The sequence below is a fragment of the Myotis lucifugus genome, unplaced genomic scaffold, assembly GCF_000147115.1.
Source record: "Myotis lucifugus unplaced genomic scaffold, Myoluc2.0 scaffold_23, whole genome shotgun sequence".
Taxonomy (NCBI): Eukaryota; Metazoa; Chordata; class Mammalia; order Chiroptera; family Vespertilionidae; genus Myotis; species Myotis lucifugus.
Window position 1 is genome coordinate 1,896,308 of NW_005871071.1, and position 9,025 is coordinate 1,905,332.

Genomic DNA, 9,025 nt, shown 5'->3' on the forward strand with positions numbered 1-9,025 from the left:
CCCCCTTCTTTGCCCATTCTGGGAGGACGCATCCCGGGCCGCCAGCCCGAAGGACGCAGAACCTGATGCTACCCTTTTCCGGGGCGTGCGGCGGGGCCCCGGAGTGCCAGCCCCCGGGAGGCTGCGCCCCGCTGGGCACGGAGGGTGCGCGCGTGGGAGAAGGGACGCCCGGCCGCCTCGGTCCGCACGAGGAGTCGGTGCGGTGGGTCAGATGTGCTGCCGAGCGGGAGGCAGAAGGGGCAAAACCTCCCTCCAACCACACACAGCTGCGCGGGCTGCAGGCGCCCCGATACCGCACTCACTCGGGCCCCCACGTCTACAGTCCTCTCTGCCCACCCGAACCCCGTTCGGGGCCAGCAAACTGCGCAGCGGGACGCGCTCTTGGACAGGGACCAACCCGGCCCCCCCTCCATCTGACCCAGGGAGAGGCGGTCGCGCAGCCACTATCTTGGCGCACGTTCTGAACTTGGCCTAAAGAACCCCCACGCGGGATAGAAAGAAGACAAAATAACTAAACCTCAGTTCCTTCCGATTCGGGGATGGAAGTGAGGTTTTTCTCTAATGGCAGCCAGTGTTTTCACTCTTTGGGGGCAGTGAGTGCAGTAAAGACGAGGAAGAGCCAGGGAGGAGAAACACTGAAGAAAGGAGACATCCGAAGTAACAAATGGAAGGACGCAGCCAATACCTTGAGGGTAACTGCCAGGGCAGGGAGCCTTGGGAGCCCAGACTTTCAGGGAAGCAAGGAGGGCGAGTCCCTGCGCACAGGCAGTTACCAGTTACTTGATTACAACCGGAGCTGTCCAGCGGGAGAAGGCAATTGTAGCTTGGGGTAGGGATTTCCATGACGTCAATGGCTACACCCTGGACCTTGTGCCAGATCCTGTGGTAGCCTCCCCTTTATCCACTCCTCCTTACCTAGGTACACACACACACACACACACACACACACACACACACACACGCCTCTGAGGGTCACATCCCTGCCCTGGCTGGGTACTGGAGTATATGGTTCCAGTATAAGCAAGTTAGCATAAATCCAACTAAAATAAACCATGTTCGTTCACATTCCCTGCTGCAGTTATTGGTCAGCAATGGGCATAACACAGTTTGGGCCACTGAGAAGAGCAATTTGCTGGGGACTTGTGGGAAAGTTTTTATTTGTTTGTTTTTATATTCCAAGACCGTTTCAGAGGCAGCCTGCATGTACTCAAAAATCAAGGTTTCATAAAAACTCAAAAATTGAAGGCATGTTACCAGAATGTTCGATCGTGGTGGGGGGGGGTGGTCCCAGAGCCCTGGACTGTGGGCAGCCATCTCCCATCCACGAGGTCCAGCCAGGTTAAAATAAAGCAGACATGGGGAAAGCATAGGCAGAAAGAAATGTGATCTCTGATTATGTTTTTGAGCCTCTGATCAAACCGCTTCTGAACCCAGGTCTCTCTTCATCGACTAAACCAACAGGATTGGAGTTTTCTATTTGTAACCTAGTGTGTTGTAAGCAATATAGGCCCAATGGCTATACACCAGATGGGAAGTCTGACAAACTTTTAAGGCCCCATTCTAGTGGTAAGATTCGATGTCTCAGAGAAGTCTTGGGAAATGGGGAAAGTATATAATCCCATCTGAAAGATTTATGCTCTTTTCAAGAGAAAAGGAAAGCCAGTTTCTTCTCATCCTTCTCATACAATTAATTCACAGAAAGAAATAGCTGTCTGCCCAAACCCTCAGTCATGGAGCTCCCTCACTCCTTTGAGGGACTGAATAGTGAACTTTTCCTAACTATTATGGGCCATATCATGTTATACTTTATTTTCCTCAAGGAGATTGTGTACTCCTTGAGGGCTGGGACTGCCATGCAGCTGTCTGTACCATGCACTTAACATAGTGCCCAGTGCATAATAAACACGTTATTTATTTTATTTTTTTGTTAATCCTCACCCAACGATATTTTTCCACTGATTTTTAGGGAGATAGACAAGAGATGGAACGACAGAGAGAAACATTGATTGGTTGCCTCCTGCATGAGCCCTGACCAGAATCGAGCCCAGGACCCTTTGGTCCTCAGGCCAATGCTCTATCCACTAAGCAAAACTGGCTAGGGCCATAATAAACACCATTTGACACTATAACATGATTCTTTTTCAATGCTGAAATGTTAGCTTTGCATGTATAAATAGGGGAATATCATTCCCACCAATCCCATAACATTCCTGACATATATGGAAGATTTTAAAAAGTATAAAACTGGAATTTTGTGTCACTTGTGACTTATTTCTGGGCCTTTGCTGACCTTGCTAGATAGAGCCAGAAGACTTTATTGAAAAGCTCAGAGAGAAACAACCAGGAATACAAATTCAGTGATAATTAATAGAACTGTTTCTATAGAGTACATTAATCAATCTCAACAAATCATCATTGAAATCTATTTAATGAACATTTCTTACATTCAAGGCATAGTGCTAAATGCTGTGAGAAAGAGTCTCAAACCCACCCTGCCCTCAAGAAAGTTATAATCTGATAGATTTTAGTCCATTCACCTTAGCCTACTATTGGGCAGACACGGGAGTTCTGTCAGCATTGTTTCAGTCCTTACTTTCTAAGAGGTCCCCTTACCCCCCACTCTCCACTAGAAAATACACACAGTTTTATCAGGGAGACCTGAGTTACCCAGAGAAACCTTTAGAGGCAAAAGGAAAAACAGCCAAAGCAATGGGCTTTGCTTCCTTAGGAGATTTGGCTTGACCTTGATCTCTTGTTTAGAAGGCAAGTATCCCAGAAAGCTCAGAGAAAGAGTTGTTGGAAGCGGGAACAGAATAGAGCTCATCAAGTGAAGGGGCAGGTTGCTATCTAGTTGAAGTGACTGGCCTCCCAGTATTATCCACTTAGAACCAAAGTAGATGGCAAATGTGCTCCCTTGTAGCTCCCTCCTCCTTTGGAGAACAGCTAGGAGTCCATGCTTTTTATTCCACCACAGCTATAGCCTTGGGACTAAAGGAAAGAGTTTTATCTAACAGTTAGCTTAATAAGAAGTATTACCTTCAGTTCATAGAACTCCCATTACTGATGAACTAAAAGCCAAGATTCTACTAGTCATCAACAGTCCTCTCTCCTCATTCTCTTCTATCAGCCAAAGGTAATCCTCACCTTCGTGGGATTTTCTGGCATAGATTTTGCTTTTTCTCTATGTTCATAGATAGAACAAGTTATCTACTCCCTGCTAGTGTCATTTTTTATTCAAGCTTATAAATAGTTTGTATGAATGCGATTTTCAGATATGATAAGATAGATATTCCCTAATGCCCCATCTCATATCTAATGTCTTTTTCCCCTTTAGGGTTCCTTCTTGCATATTTCATAAAAGCATACGTTTACACAAAAATCAAAATAAATGCAAATGTCAGGAAAAAAACTGTCACTCTAAAACATCATATTTAAAGAGTCACATTTTAATTTTAAAAACTCAGTATAGTTAATCAAATTCAATGAATAATAATCTCTCTTTTCCATATTCTGTGTGAATCTTGGCACAGTGCCTAGTATATAGCGGATGATCAATAATATTTGTTGAGCCCAGCTAGCATGGCTCAGTGGTTGAGCGTCAAACTATGAACCAGGAGGTCACAGTTTGATTCCCAGTCAGGGCATATGCTTGGGTTGCAGACTCCATCCCCAGTGTGGGGCTTGCAGGAGGCAGATGATAAGTGATTCTCATCATTGATGTTTCTCTCTCTCTCTTTCTCTCCTCTCTCTCTCTCCCTCCCTCCCTCTCTGAAATCAATAAAATATGTTTTTTAAAAAATAATATTTGTTGAAAAATGAACAGTTCTATATTTCTTAGTAAAAATTTTTTTCAAATATTTGTATTATAGAAAATTTCAAACTTATTTTAAAAGGTAGACAGAGTTGCCCAGCCAGGTGTCTCAGTGGTTGTAGCATTGTCCCATACACCAAAATGTTTTGGGTTCTATCCCCGGTTGGGGCTGTACACAGGCAACCAATCAACCAATTGATGTTACTCTTTCACCTCTCTCTCTCTCTCTCTCTCTCTCTCTCTCTCTCTCTCTCTCTTTCTATAAAACATACCCTCTGGTGAGGATTAGTTTTTAAAAAAAGTAGAGTAATAATAAGAACTTCCATGTATTTAATAAGTATGGATTCTTCTATTTTCTATCTTATTCCTGCTTTAAGTTAAAATAAATCCAGAATGCCATGTCATGTCATAAAATGAATTTTTAAGGATTAAAAGCATGAAGATGCAAAGAGGAGACAATGGCAACAAAATTTGAGAAGACTTTTAGCTGGAAAAGTAAGAGTGATAAAAAAGTAGTAGACTAACAAAACGTACTCTTCAGGCAGCAATGAGTCAAAATCAATCACCAAACCCATATATACTTTAAGGTTGCCAAGACTCCAACTAAACATAACTAGTCACCAAACGACTCTTAACTAGTTGCTCTTGAAGTGAAGTAAGGAAAGAGGGAAATACTATAGGGAGGATTCTTTGCAAATCTGTTTATAAAGCAATCAGATCCCCAGATTTCTTTCAAAACTCCATGCAGTCAGGCAAACAAACGCCTCCCTCTTATCTAGGTAAAATACTGCAAACTTATTCTCTGCAGGTAGTGAACCAGGAGACCTCTGAGGGGTCGGGAGATTAAACGAGTATTTGTATATTGGATGCTGAGGAACCCAGATATCTTTATCAACTTGACTCCCAGATTTTGGCAGCCAGATATTCAACTTCCAAGGAGGAGGTTAGAAGATCCTTCCATGTGGAATCTGATCAACCCAAAGGAAAGACCTGAAGGTAGTGACATCGGAGTTTCCCCAATTATGAGCTCAAACAAATCACTCTACAGGTAAGTTTATGGCTAACCAAACCTCATTTTGTTGCCCTATTCTTAAGTGTGGAGCATACAGCCATGATTATCAGACATTTGAAGGAAACCACTATCATGTAAGACATTTAGAATTGAAGACAGAAAAGTGTAAATGGGAGGGGGGGGCGCGGGGAGGGGAGGGTGATAAACAAGAAGAGAAAGGTAAGGAAATTTCCTAGAAAGGAGGACAAAAAGTCAGAGAATCAATGAAATAATCTAAGAAAAACTCCCCAAACTGAAGTACATGAGTTACCAAAATAAATGTGTTCACCAAGAGCTAACCCATCAGATAAAAATAGAGCTATACCAAACCATGTGACCAGGAATTGTGAGTATACTGCAGACAAAGGGAAGATCTTTAAGCTTCCAGAGAGAACACAAAACAGGACAAAAGCAAAGGATTAAAAACAGAACGGCATCCATTGTTCCACAACAACACTGGAAACTAGAGGGCAACAGAGCAAGACCTTTAAACATTATGAAGAAAAAAAATACTTGCTAAGTGGATTAATTAATTGGAAGTATTTTGAAAATAACTCTATATATCATTTTAAAACCAAATAGTACTTGTATTTAGTTTTGATCAATGTGAGTTAGGGGTACAGAAATACACCCATGTCCCAAATAGAACACACAGTGGCATCACCTGCAAGTACACATACAGTTTTTGCTTTCTATTTTCTCAGCATCTCTAAAGGGCATTTTAAAATTATTAGTGGCTTCTGGATTTTGGTGAGCAAATAATCCTTTTATTTAATGCATTCTCTTTTGAACATAGACAAATTCAATATACATATTTCTTATAGTCAGATCTCATTTATTCACTACAATGAGAAAAACATTTCAAACAGCATATACCATTTTAGAGCATACCTTAGCCAAGTAGTTGAAGAGAAAGGTGCCTAGAAACTAGGACAATAGAACTGTCTTGGAAAAGCTGACAAACACTAGACTGCTCCACCCACATACCCATTGTTTGCAAACTGATGTAGAATACCCACAGAAACTGAAGACATCCCACGGCAATGTAAGCTCCATGGGGGCAAAAAAACTGCAAAAGAATGGTAGTGGACATTTGTCATAGTCATGAATGTCCACCATCTCCTTTTTTTAAAATACATTTTTTTTTTTACTTCAGAGAGGAAGGGAGAGGGAGAGAGATAGAAACAGAAGAGATGAGAGAGAATCATTGATCGGCTGCCTACAGGGATAGAGCCCACAACCTGGCATGTGCTCTTAACTGGAATCGAACCTGGAACCCTTCAGTCTGCAGGGTGACACTCTATCCACTGAGCCAAATCAGCTAGGGCTGTCCACCATTTCTGACTTAAACAGTCTTTCTGTATTAAAGGACATTACCATGATAGGACTCTTGCCTCCCTAACATGTAAGTCATAGCCCCAAATTTTTACAGCCAGAACACAGACTTATGACGTAGACACCTGCAGACTTTGGTTCAGAAGTGAGCAACACGAGAAAACAGGCTATGGTTGGAGCTGCCATTTTGTCATTTGGTTGTTGTTGGTCTTTTTCCTTATTGATTCTGATACACACTGAAGTTTGAGAAAAAGTGTTTTAGAATGGTGGCCCTGTGAGGTCCTTAATGCCTCAGAATAAAGATGAACATGAAGTGAGCTGTCAAAGTATATTTACCTTAAATAGATAATGACCATTGGAGAAATGTGCTTATTAAGATGGAGCCGGAGTAGCTCAGTCGGTAGAGCGTAGTCCCACTAGCCAAGGTCGTGGTTCAATCCCTGGTCAGGGCACATACGAGGATCAGCCAACGAATGCATACTAGTAAATAAGTGGAACAACAAATCAATCTCTCTCTCTTCTTTCCTCCCTCTCTCTAAAATCAATAAATAAACTTAAAAAACAACAACAACAAGATGGAGCAATGCCGAAAGAAATAAAGTGAGAATAAATTAAATGTTTTTAAATAGTTGCCAAAAGCAAAAGTTATTACTCGCAAAAAGTCTAGAAAAAGGGCCTAGGTCAGTGCTGGCGAACCTATGACACGCGTGTCAGAGGTGACACGCGAACTCATTTTTTTGGTTGATTTTTCTTTGTTAAATGGCATTTAAATATATAAAATAAATATCAAAAATATAAGTCTTTGTTTTACTATGGTTGCAAATATCAAAAAAAATATGAATATTTCTATATGTGACACGGCACCAGAGTTAAGTTAGGGTTTTTCAAAATGCTGACACGCCGAGCTCAAAAGGTTCACCATCACTGGCCTAGGTTAATACCAAGTTCAGCTCTCACCATGTATCATATCTTTTTGCACTAGTCATTGGTATCTTCAGCAAATTTAGTCTATTGTAGTAAATTTATTGTTTCTTAACACTTCCCAAAAAATCAGGAGAATACATAATTAATATCCTCAAGCTTTTAGGTGCATATGCCGTTTTCTCTCAACTAGGAACTCTTTTGGGGTAAAAAATGTATTTCCCTTTTCTTACCGAAGACTGCATCTTCTCTCTAACCCCAATAATCCCTCAGTAATTGTTTATTAATTGTGAGAAATTGTATTTTCAGTATAAGTTGCCTGTCTTGAATTCATTCCCTGGGTGATTTGATAAAAATGAATTGATTGAGCTGGATTGGATGATTTAGATTGCATTTAATTATCCACACTTTCCTTTGAGAGGAGTTAGGAAACAATTGTTCTCACGTACTGCAGAAATATTTTATTTTGGGACCATCTGTTGAATTCCTAATTTCACTGAAACAGCATTTTTATGTAATTGCAGATTACATTTGGTGATTGGCACATTCTTCTCTAAATCCAAAATAACTTACTATAATTTTTCTTGTTTCATTTGCATTATAGCCTACAGTGTTTAAAAAAAATTGTTTTTAAGCTTTAAACATATTACCTTCAGCTTTCAAACTATATTCAGTAGCATGATAAAAGGATGCCATTAAATATTTTAAACATCCTTTACTTCCTCTGGAATTGGGAATGAAACCTGAGGAAAATACTAGATGGGACTGACTCATTGTTTCCTAGTCTTTGGCTACCCTCCTCCACTCTATTTCTAATGGTCTGATGGTATTCCATCTTGATTTTACTCCAACTTTAATAAAGTATGCTTGATGGGATTAAAACTGGCAAAGATATATACTTTGCTTTCTAAATCTCAGAGCTTACATTTAGTCTTTAGATGTGACCTAAACTAGGATTAAAGTGAAAATGAAAGCATTAATAAACACCTAGAATATACTTCCATTTCCTTCTGTAGCGCTTTTATTTGAACAAGTGATTTAGTGCTTTATTTCTCTTTTAGCCCAATACTGCAGTTTTCTTAGAAATGCAGTTTCATTACATTCATTTGTTGAATCAAAGTGTTCTGATTTGTTTTTTGATGAGCTCTGCAAGAACAGAAGCACTAATCTATAAGAAAAAAAACCTCTCTAACTTGGCTCTCCCAAAGTGCTCCTGTATTGACTTGTATGACTGTCAGTCACACTTGAGTGGAGCCCACAATGCTAATGAGATCAAAATCATAGACTTAAACCCAAAGGATCTGTTAACTTCTCTCAGAGAAGCAGGGGTCTCTTCACTGCAGATCAGTCTTCTATTCCTGACTATCTCAAAAAGTACTGGTCCCAGAAGGACAGGACACAAGAATGCCACTGGCCCATCAATAACATCAAGTAGGTGTTGCTTTTTGCTCCACCTAAGAAATGAACTGATTCAGAGATAGGTACACATAGAGAACTTATAGAAAGGAACTATTTGAAACATTACAGTGATTGGGTAATGGGGAAGAAAGTGGGAAAAGGGGTGGACATGTGCTCAAGTGGAAACTAATTTTCTGCATTTATGTTACAGACTTGAAATTGAGAGCATACTCTAACACAATTTTAAAATATAATTCTTTTATAGAAATGTTCAAACACCTACAAAAGTATTAAAAATAGTATGCTGAATGTCCTTAAACCTACCACCCAGCTTCAACAATTATTCAAGCATTCCTATTTCCAGATTAATTTGAACCGAACATCAAATCATTTCATTCACAAATAGTTCAGCAATTATATCTAAAAGATAGGATGCATATAAAAAATATAATGAAAACATCATTATCACATCTACAGTGTTTATAAAATGCCATTTCATCATCAAATAT

At 40.2% G+C, this 9,025-nt stretch overlaps 1 protein-coding gene across 1 annotated transcript in view; it reads right to left on the bottom strand.

Moving 5' to 3' along the window:
- Window positions 1-539, bottom strand: part of TCF12 (transcription factor 12) — a 349,904-nt gene extending 349,365 nt beyond the window's left edge. The window contains exon 1 of the mRNA XM_023751610.1: window positions 518-539. The gene's annotated coding sequence lies outside the window, so the exon portion shown is untranslated. The remainder of the gene's footprint in view (window positions 1-517) is intronic.
- Between the last annotated feature and the right edge of the window lie 8,486 nt (window positions 540-9,025).